We start from the raw sequence: 11,685 nt of genomic DNA on the forward strand, positions 1-11,685 counted from the left end.
CCATTTCCATAACAGGAAGCAAGAAACAAACTAACAGGTCCCTCAGATTTCTCAATAAATCAATATTGAATAAATGGAGTACAAACAAGGCCATTCAAAGAGTGGACTAAGGATATTCAAGAGCTAAGAATGGAAATTTAGAATCACGGTCTTCTGGCCTATGACTTAAGGAGCAAAAACGTGTGGATATATTTTCCTCTACCTATACATTTCTACTGATTCTTCAGGATTCTGTTCATCCCATCTCTGTCCTTTTACACTTCAGAAGAACACTAAGTCCATTTTCTTCTCCTTCTACCTCACCTGCTAACCAGTCATATCTCACAAAAGCATGGAATTTCTTGGGGTTTGCCCCCAGTCCTGTACTCTTGGGAGAAAAGAAATATATGTGAGGGATGCAAGGGGCTATCTTCTTACCCTCCACTCCCCAGTCATGGCCATGTATGTTCCCAAGTGCAGAGGGACCTAACAAGAGGAAAGGATGCTTAGTTTCTCAAATATGCACTTGGAAACAATGTCAACCATGAACATATTCATAACCCAGATGATGTTCACAAAAAACACTGACCCTTTCTTTTTCAGCTTACTCTTTTATTACTCAGGGGATGGCATAAATAGCACATTTTCTTTCTTACCCTCTCATTCACTTCTTCATTTCATAGGGATTTGAATTGTTTTCCTACCATTAGAGACACCTGTGGATAAATTTAATTTTTTTTTAGTTCTATGATGGATATATAGCAAAACAATAAATGGAGACGATCCAAATGTGTTGCAAACAGTCGTCTCAGACGCCTATGAATCGTGGTGTTGTAAATCATTAGAATCAGTGACAGTTCTCAAGTTTGTTTTCTTTTTAAAGCAATACAGCAGCATTGATGATTAACAGCTGTGTTTATCACAATTGATGGCATACACTAGCATTTCCACAGAACTTCCATAAAATGACCACGCTACAGAGCCATTATGAATCACAAGAACAAAACCCTCACCCATGCTCACAGGCATGTGTGCACGCGCACACACACACACACAAGCCAGTAAAACCATTTAGGTGCAGAGGGGCACAATTGTAAATTCAACTGAACTTATTTTTTTTGGCTACAGGTCAAAGAAGACTGGGAAAGGCAACCCAAACAAAATGTGTTCAGATAGATCACATCCTCCTCCAAAATACTAAAACAATTAGGATTTTCTTTACTCATTCCTGTGTGTGGTTCTCTGGTACCTTATCACGACCCAGTTATTATACCAGAGGGAAGAAACAGGGAAAACAAGGAGGTGACGAAACTGTAAAAAGGCTTTGTAGAATCACAAATATTTGGAGCCATCATACTAGGGAACATGGTTAGGACACAAATCCTCCTAGATTTGAGAACCCTGTCTACTACAGAAGTATCTCTCCTCTGTTGCTTATAAAATGAGGACAACAATGCCTCCCATATTATAACCTGACCGTCTAAGTTTGCAGTCAATATAACATGCAAACACTGCCCTTGGAGTTCCAGAAATGTCTGGAGACTGGAAGATCTGCATTGACAGTGCCTGAACTGTTTTCAGCTTTGTTTTTCCAAATTCTCCACCATCTGTGGACTAAACAAGTTACTGACATATTGTCAAGTTACAATAACAGAAGGAAAAAAAGCAACATTAATCGTTTCAAGGAGTTTTGAGGCCAGGACACTTCTTGTCCGCTGGGAAGATAGACGAGTGGCCACGAGCTGCAACTCTGGCCAATTAACCTAGTCTGCACCCTTGGCAAGGGAGCACACAGCTTCCCTGCCCAGGGTGGACACAGGGACACCGTCACTCCCCAGTCACTTCCCAGCTTACACCATGGTCTCATTGCAAGGATTTTCATTTCTCACCTTCCCTCCTCCTCTGCCTGGTTATTCTGCGCTGGGGTTATCTGCTGTGTCTAAGTCATTACTGGTTATTATGAACCTCTGTGTACGTATTATCATTTCCCCTGCTGTTCACTAACTAAATTACCATGCACGTGGAGCAGAGTATTTGCTGAGTATGCTGACACTCTAGAAGGGAGATTCTATTTACAAGAGCTCGTCAGGGACTTCATCTGGCTAACATCATGATTTGGTTGCATGAAGAGATGTGTGCTTCCCCTGTCACAGTTTCACTAGGCAATGTGAACTCCTTATTGAGCCTTCGGCACCTGTGGTTGGGGGCTGGACAGTCCAAAGTGTGAAGGAGTGCCTCTTGCTGAAAGGGAAATTACATTCCGATAGTCATCTCTCCTTCCAAATTACCTGTTTCCTGATATCCACTCTCTAGGCCATATGAACATGACTGAAGTAAAACTATTTCAGGAGGAGCTAACTTCAAAAATAGATAGAAAGTGAGGCACTGATGGGCTCTTCCGTGTTGGAGACTGTGTATTTGATCAGCCCCAGAGCGTGGGCCATGAGAGATGGGTAGGGAAGTAGCAGTGCAATTTACTGTGTTAAGCAGACTGCTCTCCAAACTCTGCAATGGCCAATTTGGTCTAAACCACCGTGTGAAGTGTGGATAATAAAAACAGGAAACCTGGGACTTCCAGTGGAACGAATCTCTGTAAAATAGTCATAGCCTTAGGAAACCATAAAAAGCAAAGCCATTTCACCAATGTATTTATTCTGTACTAACATCTTCCAGATAAAAGGAAAGAGTGAAGGAGGAAAGGGAGAAACAAGGATGGTAGAGCCATTTGGCCAAAATTTTTAAAGGCTCTTTTTATTTAAATACCTGAGTTCCCTGCAAAGCCTCACTCAGAATCCTTGCTATCTTCGGGCTCTTCTTGCCACTTAACTAAAAAGTCACAAGTATTGTTTTGCTATATGCTCTTTCTTGCACACATTATATAAAAATTATCTGTTTTAATGACCAAAGAGTTTGGTATTTTTTATACTGAATAATATCTTAACAGAATACTTGTAGTAACCAATATTTTCAATGAGAGTGGAAAACCATTTTGGCTGGAAAAATGGTCATTTGTAGAAATGGATATAGTGAATAGAGCATGTTAAATCTAATATGCTTTCTCATTTGTTTTACTATTAGTATCAAGATTTTTCCTGGAGAGTTTTCTTTTCTGAAAGATTTCTTATTTAAGTCTGAACCATAAAGTGATCTCATACAATGTAAGGTCCACAAGGACAGGGATGTTATGTCCCCAGCACAGTCCATGGCACAAAACTACTGCATAAAAATTCGAAGAAATGAAAGAAAAGTAGCCCAAAATAAAATAAAACCTTACACGGTATATTGTTTCATTTCTTCTCAAGCTTCAAACTAACCCTTTCATTGCTAAATTAAACCAGGACCCTTTTTATTCCCAGTCACTAATTAAAACCAAGTGGCAGAAACAGTATAGTGGTTTTACCCATTCATTATGAACCCACTTAAAATTCAACTAAATGTGAACAGGAAAATGCTGTGGTAGACACCACAGGTTCTCAGTGTGACCTTTTCAACTCTCCTGGCTTTGATCCTGATATTAATAGAACTACTTAATGCAAGGATGCACTAATTGAATATGACTTATTCCAAAACTCAGTCAACTGAAGGACTGAAAACTCAATTTCTATAGTATTGTGGTTTTTGTTTTATTTTTCTTTTCTGGATCTATGGCATAAGAGATGGATTAAGAAATATCTGTATGCAAACATTTGTGATTTACCTCACTAAGGGATTAAAACAATTCAAACTGCAAATTTTGGTCATTGGTTACAATATGAGATGACAGAGGGAGCAACATTTGAGGTCAACAAGGTCTCCTTCATCTCTAGTATTTACTTTTTGTACTCCTCAGCTTCTCTTTGTTTCCTAGATATCTGTCCAGGACAAGACTTTCCAACACTAGGCTGGCAGAGAATGTAGACTGAATCTTCTAGAACTTTGATTGCAGTTTATTCCCAAGAGCCCCAAATAACTACCTTAGGTAGACTGAAAATGTAACTTGGACATTACCTGAATGACATCATAGTACTTTTTTCTTACTCCTTAAAAGCACTCTGCCAGAGATTTAGTCAACATTGTCTGAGGATGCTGGTCCCCGTACTTCTCCACAGGCAGCCATGCCAAGGGGCCTCCATGAATCAACATAGGGAATGACCCACAGACTGGCTTTATATAGCCTTGTGTTTGCATGGGCAGCAAAATGGCAGAAATGAGTAATGTAACAATCAAATGGGCAGAGAGTTTCTTCAACCATTTGTTCTGCATATGTTTAGCAGATCATCACTATCTTGGACCTTACAGTTTGTGCAGAAGATATTCTCCAGAAAGACAGGGGGTCTAAAATGAGTCAGTGCAAAGATTAGTCTTAGTATAAGAGACAATAGATAATTGCCTGTTTCACCATGTTGTAAAAATCAGTTCTCTTGCAGCTGACCACTTTGAGCATGCATCTCGAAGGTTTACAGTTGTTAATTTGGATATGTTGCTCTATGACTCTAATCTCATGCCACATCAAGTTTAAGGAGATAAAGAGACTATTGTTTAAGGCTTCAATTTTATTAACAATGTTTACTAAGATTATTCATTCTTTTTGTAGTAAGAACTGGACTTTTATTTCTTTTGCTTCTATTATAAGTGAGACTTTCAGTAGTTCAGCAAAAATGTATCTTTACCTTCTTAGCCCTGCTTTGAAAAAAAGATATGCACTCATCACCAAAAAGTGAACTGCAAATGAGACCCAGAACTGGTTACTTCTTCAAAGTGCCAGGATATCCGACCTCCCAATTTTCATCATGGATTTGGCTCTCCCAGATAAAAGGAAGATAAAATGCACTAAAAGAGGGCTTCCCTGGTGGTGCAGTGGTTAAGAATCCACCTGTCAATGCAGGGGACACAGGTTCGAGCCCTGGTCTGGGAAGATCCCACATGCCGTGGAGCAACTAAGCCTGTGCACCACAACTACTGAGCCAGAACTCTAGAGCCCGCGAGCCACAACTACTGAGCCCATGTGCCACAACTACTGAAGCCCACATGCCTAGAGCCCGTGCTCCACAACAAGAGGAGCCACTGCAATGAAAAGCCTGAGCAACGCGACGAAGAGCAGCCTCCGCTCGCCGCAACTAGAGGAAGCCTGCGGGCAGCAACGAAGACCCAACGCAGCCAAAAATAAAATAAATAAAAAAAAATTTTTTAAGTTTTAAAAAATGCATTAAAAGAGCAAGGATATAGGGAAGACTCTACTAAAAATGGGGTGGAAAGTGGTGACTGAATGCTAACTCAGAGAGACAGCTGAGACTTCAAAAGATCTCTGGGAGAAGATAAAAATGAGTACGTTTTTGAAGAAATCAATTCCTAATTCCAGAAGGATTTTCAGAAAAGGACACAGGGAAATAGAAGTAAACATAGCATTCCAGAACTCTGTTCCTATATCTTCTTGAGTGAAAGCTGTACAAACTCAGAAGAATATGAAAACTTAGAATGTCAGTGCATTTTTGTAGAATGATAGAATTAAGGACAAGAGAAAATAAAATTAATGATACTGTCAACAATGACTTCCGGTGGAAGAGAGGATGTGAGCCAGATTCTGAAGGCTCCCAAGAGCACCAGCTGGCAGCACGGAGTGGGCAGGAAGAGAAAACAGATTGGCAGATGCTTCCCACAGTCCTCTATGCTTCCCCATCCTCACATACATCACACTTCATTGAAGTTGTTTAAAATCTGGCCGCCCGCAAAACCATAAACCCCATAAGGTCAAATAAAATGACTAAGCTATTTAATTTTATAACCCTACTTAGCAAAATACCTCCATTAATATTGGTTGAATACATGGGGGCATAAACACTTCTTTTGATATAAAAGCCCTCAGTACAGCAAATATGTAAAGGCTTTTCATGGCTGGCTATCTGCCCTCTTGGCCATATTTAACTAGAGCCTCCTCCTCTACCATCATCTGACCAAGATGCGGCCCTGAGTCTCTAACTCTGAATGATTTGGCCTCTAGACCTGAGGCTAAAGCCACCTCACCCAATGAATGTTGATTTCCTTCATCTACTAAACTACTCAGCCTAGCACTTAAAATATTTCATCTGTTATCCCTACCTTACCTAAACTACCCATCTATGTCCTCTTTCCTTTGCTTCCATTTTATTCCCATAAACATTTGATGATGGTCATAAATGATGATTATAATAATATCCAGGCAATTTTCTAAGCATTTTATATACATTACCTTATTTAATCCTTCAAACAATGCTATGAAGCAGGTAGTGTTATATCCTCAGGTTAAGAAGAAGAAACTGAGACACAGAAGGTTTAAGTAATCTGTCCATGTGCACTGCTAGGAAGAAGTTGAGCACCACTTGGATTTGAACCCAAGTATCCTGGCTCCAAAGTTTATGCCCTTCAACACTATGGTCTATTTCCCTCCTAGACACCTTAATGAGTGTCTACTACCTGCACAGTATTGTGCCGCTAGACAAGGGGATACTAAGATCAGATAGAAATAGACCTTGCCATTAAGATGTTTAGTATGGGGAGAAAAGACTTGAATATAATAAGCAAAACACACTGCAGAAATTCATGAATAACTTTTAACATAATAATAAGGATCAGAACAAAGGCTATCACCTATAACTCTTGCAGAACTTTTCTCACTCTCACGGTAAATAGGAACTGGAGTTTGGTGAAGGTTTGTGACATACACACTGAATAACATACCCAAACCCTAAGCTTCCTTCAAGGCCACAACAAGACTTTCTCTTCTGAAAAGCTACTGGTGACTAACCCCACTCCCACCACAGGCTTTCCATTATTCTGAATTTGAACAACGTTATTCTGAATTCATAACTTGAGACACCCAGCCCACCACTAACCTAATCAAATACTGCCTTAGAATTATATTTTAGATGGTTAATACATGGAAGTTATATCACCCTAAAAACCATAAACATTACAGAAGCAATGACTATAAAACCATCTCTTAAAGTTCTTACAATTCTCAGTACAGTACAGAGCAGACATATGTACCCAATGACTAAATGATGAATGACTGAACAAAAACTGAATAGATGGATGATGGATTTCTAAGTAAATGACATGGAACTTTAGAAGCAAGTGAGAGAGAGAGCCTGTGATAAAAAGCTTTGGGCATTATTAAAATGTTTAATCAGATAGATTTGGTGCCCCCAAATAAAGACCAGGAGCACAGGCAATTAGCACAGTCTTGGCAGCAGGAAAAAACAAAACAAAACAAAACCCCACTTCATTCTCCCACCCCCATGCCCTTACACACTTGCATACTTGGAAGCAAGAGTCAATTTACTGGCACCCAATGCAAGTCCTTTCTGGAAGTGATTACAGTCGCAAATCTACTTTTAGTCAAAGGTGTTAAAAAACAAGAGGGAGACCATCCAATTCTTACTTTCCCTTTGTGATGAACTGTTAAAACGTGATACAAGTGGATAGAAAAGGAGGTGAGAAGGGAAAGAGACAGAAGAATAGACTACAGGACACCAAATAAAACGTTCCAAGTGGAAAGCATTGCAAAGTAACACTTCATCATTCCCGAATTCCTCCTGGGCATTGACTAACTGGAGTGTGGTCATTACCTGAGAGGTCAGCTTTGAAGAGCTCAGACTATTCCTTTAAAGTCTTTGGACTTAGTCTCAAGTTCAAGGATGCACAAGTGAAGCCTCCAACCATTATGATATTATGTTTACCAGGTTCTACTAAAGCTATCCTGATGTAAATTATCAGCTGACTTTGCATGTATACTAGGTCTCAGTAAGCATGTCTGGGAAATTCAGAAGAAAGACACCACTGGCCAAAAGAAACTACACAAAAGGCAGAAATTGGAGGCTTCTGAACTGTGCATTCTTTGAAGCCCTTTCTGAAAAGAAGGAAGTCAAGTGCATCCCTATCTACTCTTACCAATATCCACTCAACTATGTAAAGTCGTGATAAAAACCTAAGTATTTTGTGGAGAATAAACACCTCTCCACTGTGAATGCTACTAAGACTAGGGTCTTTAGTTAAGCAGACAACTAAGCCCACTCATTCTCAGACTCTTCATCATTCTTATCTATGCAGAACAGACCCCCTGCAACTTCCCACTTTTCTCCTAGGTTTATCTGCCTCATCTCATCCTTCGAACCTCCCAGGAGCATCTTTGTAGCAGAAACTCCCAGTCAGTTTATAGATTATCTTTCCCTTGACCTGACACCTAAGCCCCAGGCATCTATACTTAATCACCTATTAGACATCCATTTTGTTTTCCATTTGGATCTCAAACCTAACATAAATGAAAAAGAAATCTTGACTCTCATTGGCCCCTGGCAACTCATTTCTTTACAAACTTCTCCAGCTCAGTAAATGGCAGCAATGTTCACCAATTCGATCAAGGCAGAACACCTATGAGCTGTTCTTAATTTCTCTTTCTCTCCCTTCTCTCACATTCTACTTGCCAGTTCTGTTGAAATTTTCCTCTTTTCTCCATCTGCCTGGCTTCAACCCTAGTCTAAGCCACTATTATCTCTGACTTGCACTACCACAAAAAATTCCTAACTCATCTCCCAGCTAATGTCATGTTGTAGAGTAAATAAGAACCATTAGCTTGGTGGCCAAAATAAAGCCAAAGTAAAAGTTATTACATTTACTTGTAAAATCATTGTATATAATAATAATGTGATCAACCTCCAGGTGGAGAAAACAATAATTATGTGAAGATGATCATAATTATAATAAATGCTCTAAGTTTTACAATGATTTCATTATCCAAGTGAAAATTCACAGAGTTAGTGGTTAAAAACTGAACACTTACCCTGCCAACACCGAGTAGCCACCGTCACCTGCCATCTGAACTGCAAGTAGCCTCCTAACTGGTCTCCTCAATTCCACTTTTGCCTCCACTAAGCTCTGTTGTTCACAAAGCTATTAAAGTTAACTTTTAAAGACATAGATCTGAATATATGACTCCTGCATTTAAAATCCACTATGGCAGAGATCTTCCCATTCTCTCCATCTTCTTTAAAATAATAGTCCCCACCATCACAAGTTTTAGGGAGTACAAGGTTGCTCAGCAGGAGAATTCATCTCTCTGCTTCCTTTTGGCACAAAGGAGGTGAGTCCGTGTGATGATGTCTGGGCTAACAGAAGTCAACAGAACTGATGTGGATACAACCTCCAAGTGATTCCTAAAAGGCAAAGCCACTTATCCTGCATTCCCTCTTTCCTCCTTCCTGTGGTCAGGAATACAGATAGGATGGTGAGAATCTACCTGTATTATTCTCTGCTGAAAAATACTTTATGACACATAGTAGTCACTCAAGTATTTAAATCAATGAAAGATAGAGGAACACAGTGTAAGATAGCTATACATTCTCCTGCACAGATAGTTATTAGATATCTGGTAGTAAATAATATAGTATTACCACTAAGAAGAGGTCTACAAAACTTATGAGAAAGAAAAAAGGCAATGTATTCATATTTAATGCCAAAGAGTCATAATTGATATTCTAATAATTATGGAAGTTATGAAAAGAAATAGCCAGGCACTTTATGTCAGTGACCCACGTCTAGAAGTCACACAAAGATATGATCTGTGCTCAAGGTCAAGAATAAAGCACTCCAGAGTCAGGAAGCCGGTATCAAAACCCAACAAAATCAAAAAAACGAGGAAAGATTAAAGCAACAACATTTTTTCAGGACATTATATATTCTTGGGCTCAAGTTGTCCAGAGTAACAAAGTTAAGATAGAGAATTTTATTTTGCTTAAATCTTTTTAAGATAAAGGGGTGTGTATTATCCCACCTAACTACAATGTTAGGAGAAAATTCTCAGACTTCGGGCAGAGCTGGACCCAAATGTTAAGAGGATGTCATTGAGGATCCATTGTCTCTCTCTCTTTTTCTTTTTACTTTTGAACTCAATTTAGACTTATAGAAGACTTAGTAATTCAGGCTTACAGAGAGTTCCTGTATACCCTTTCCTTACTCAGTTGCCCTTTTGTTAACATCTTACATAACCATAGTACAATTACCAAAGCTAATAAATCAACCTTGGTACAGGTTTGTTGACTAAATTATAGACCTTATTAAAATTTCACCAGTTTTTTTCACTAACATTTTTTCCTGTTCCAGTATCCTACCAGGATTCCACCTTGCATTTAGTTGTTATACCTCCCCAGTCTCCTCTGATGCATAATAGCTCCTCAGTTTTCCATGTCTCTCATGATGTTGACATTTTTGAAGATTATTGGCCAGTTATTTGGTAGAATGTCTCTCAGTTTGGGTTCCTCTGATTTTTTTCTCTTGATTGGAATAAGGTTCTGTATTTTTGGCAAGAATATCACAGAAACTATGTTATTGCCTTCTCAAGGAATCTTATCAAAGGATTAACAGTGTAATAATGTTTCATTACTGGTGATGTTAATCTTGATCAACTGGGTAAGTGGTGTCTGCTGGGTTTCTCCACCTTGAAGTTACTATCTTTCCCTTTGGAGGTAAAAAATACTTTGGAGGACATCATTTAGTCTATGCAAGTTCTGTGTCTCCCACAAATTTTGTGCATTAATTTTATTGAGATGCAAAATTTCAAGTAGAAAACAAATCCTCTTTTACTAGTATACATGAAAAAATCACAACTAAAAATAAAGGACAAACAACAAACTGGAAAAAAAATCACAATCTAAAATTTACTGAAAGAAATGTGTATTAAGAAAACCATATTAGCGTCCTGATTTTCTCCTACAGCTGTAGCCTGAAACATGGCGACTCCTGGCCCTGTCACTCCGGAGGCACCCTTTGAACCACTGCAGCCCCCAGTCATTGAGGGCTTTAGCCCCAGTGTACACAGCACTTCGGAAAGCTTCAAGGAAAAGTTTCTTCCCAAGACCCGCGAGAACCCAGTGGTACCCATAGGCTGCCTGGGCACAGCGGCCGCCCCTACCTACGGCCTCTACTGCTTCCACCAGGGTCAGAGCCAGCGCTCCCAGCTCATGATGCCCACCCGAACTGCCCCCAGGGCTTCATGGTCATAGCCATCTTGGCGGGTCTGGCTGCATCCACTCTGAAATCTCGACCCGGAGTCGGTGGCCTGCCCTTGAAAGCTCCGCGGAGATCGTTCCCAGTTCCAGGAGCAACCACCAGTCCTGCCACTGGCATTATTCCCTCATCTCCCCTGACAAGCCCCTGTATCAGTGGTGTCAGAAGTAGCCAATTGTGTAACTGACAGATTTTTTTCAGGAATCTCAGGTCCGGTTCAGTTTGAGTGTTGTATACTTCTAGTTGTGCTGCACCTTCTCCACTCCCTACTTAATAAACTCTGATCCACTTGTAAAAAGAAAAAAAAAAAAAGAAAGAAAGAAAACCATAGTATACCAAAATAACATTTAAAAATTATAATAGTGTCTAACTATTGCTTTTGCTTCAAATGCTGTATATCAGTGGTTCTTACACTTTTCTAGGCCACGGAACCTCTGGAGAATCTGATGAAAGATGAGAGCTCACTCTATCCCTTAAAAATTGAAAATAGGCACATGTTGACAATTTTGGGAATTCATAAACCACCAAACTTCATCCTTAGATTGCTGAGGGGTCTTCAGGCTAAGCACCTCTTTCTTAATACCAAAGAGCAACTGTAATTCAATTTGCTTTTCATAAGTCCACTTATATGCCCTTCCTTGATGATGTCCTTTCCTCAGTTTGTTATGGTAGAAAAAGGGAAAAGAGGGA

At 39.6% G+C, this 11,685-nt stretch overlaps 1 pseudogene; it reads left to right on the forward strand.

Annotated features, from left to right (window-relative positions):
* Positions 1 to 10,718: 10,718 nt before the first annotated feature.
* Positions 10,719 to 11,182, forward strand: LOC103015923 (HIG1 domain family member 2A-like; annotated as a pseudogene).
* Positions 11,183 to 11,685: the final 503 nt, after the last annotated feature.

This window comes from Balaenoptera acutorostrata, chromosome 5 (assembly GCF_949987535.1).
Source record: "Balaenoptera acutorostrata chromosome 5, mBalAcu1.1, whole genome shotgun sequence".
Taxonomy (NCBI): Eukaryota; Metazoa; Chordata; class Mammalia; order Artiodactyla; family Balaenopteridae; genus Balaenoptera; species Balaenoptera acutorostrata.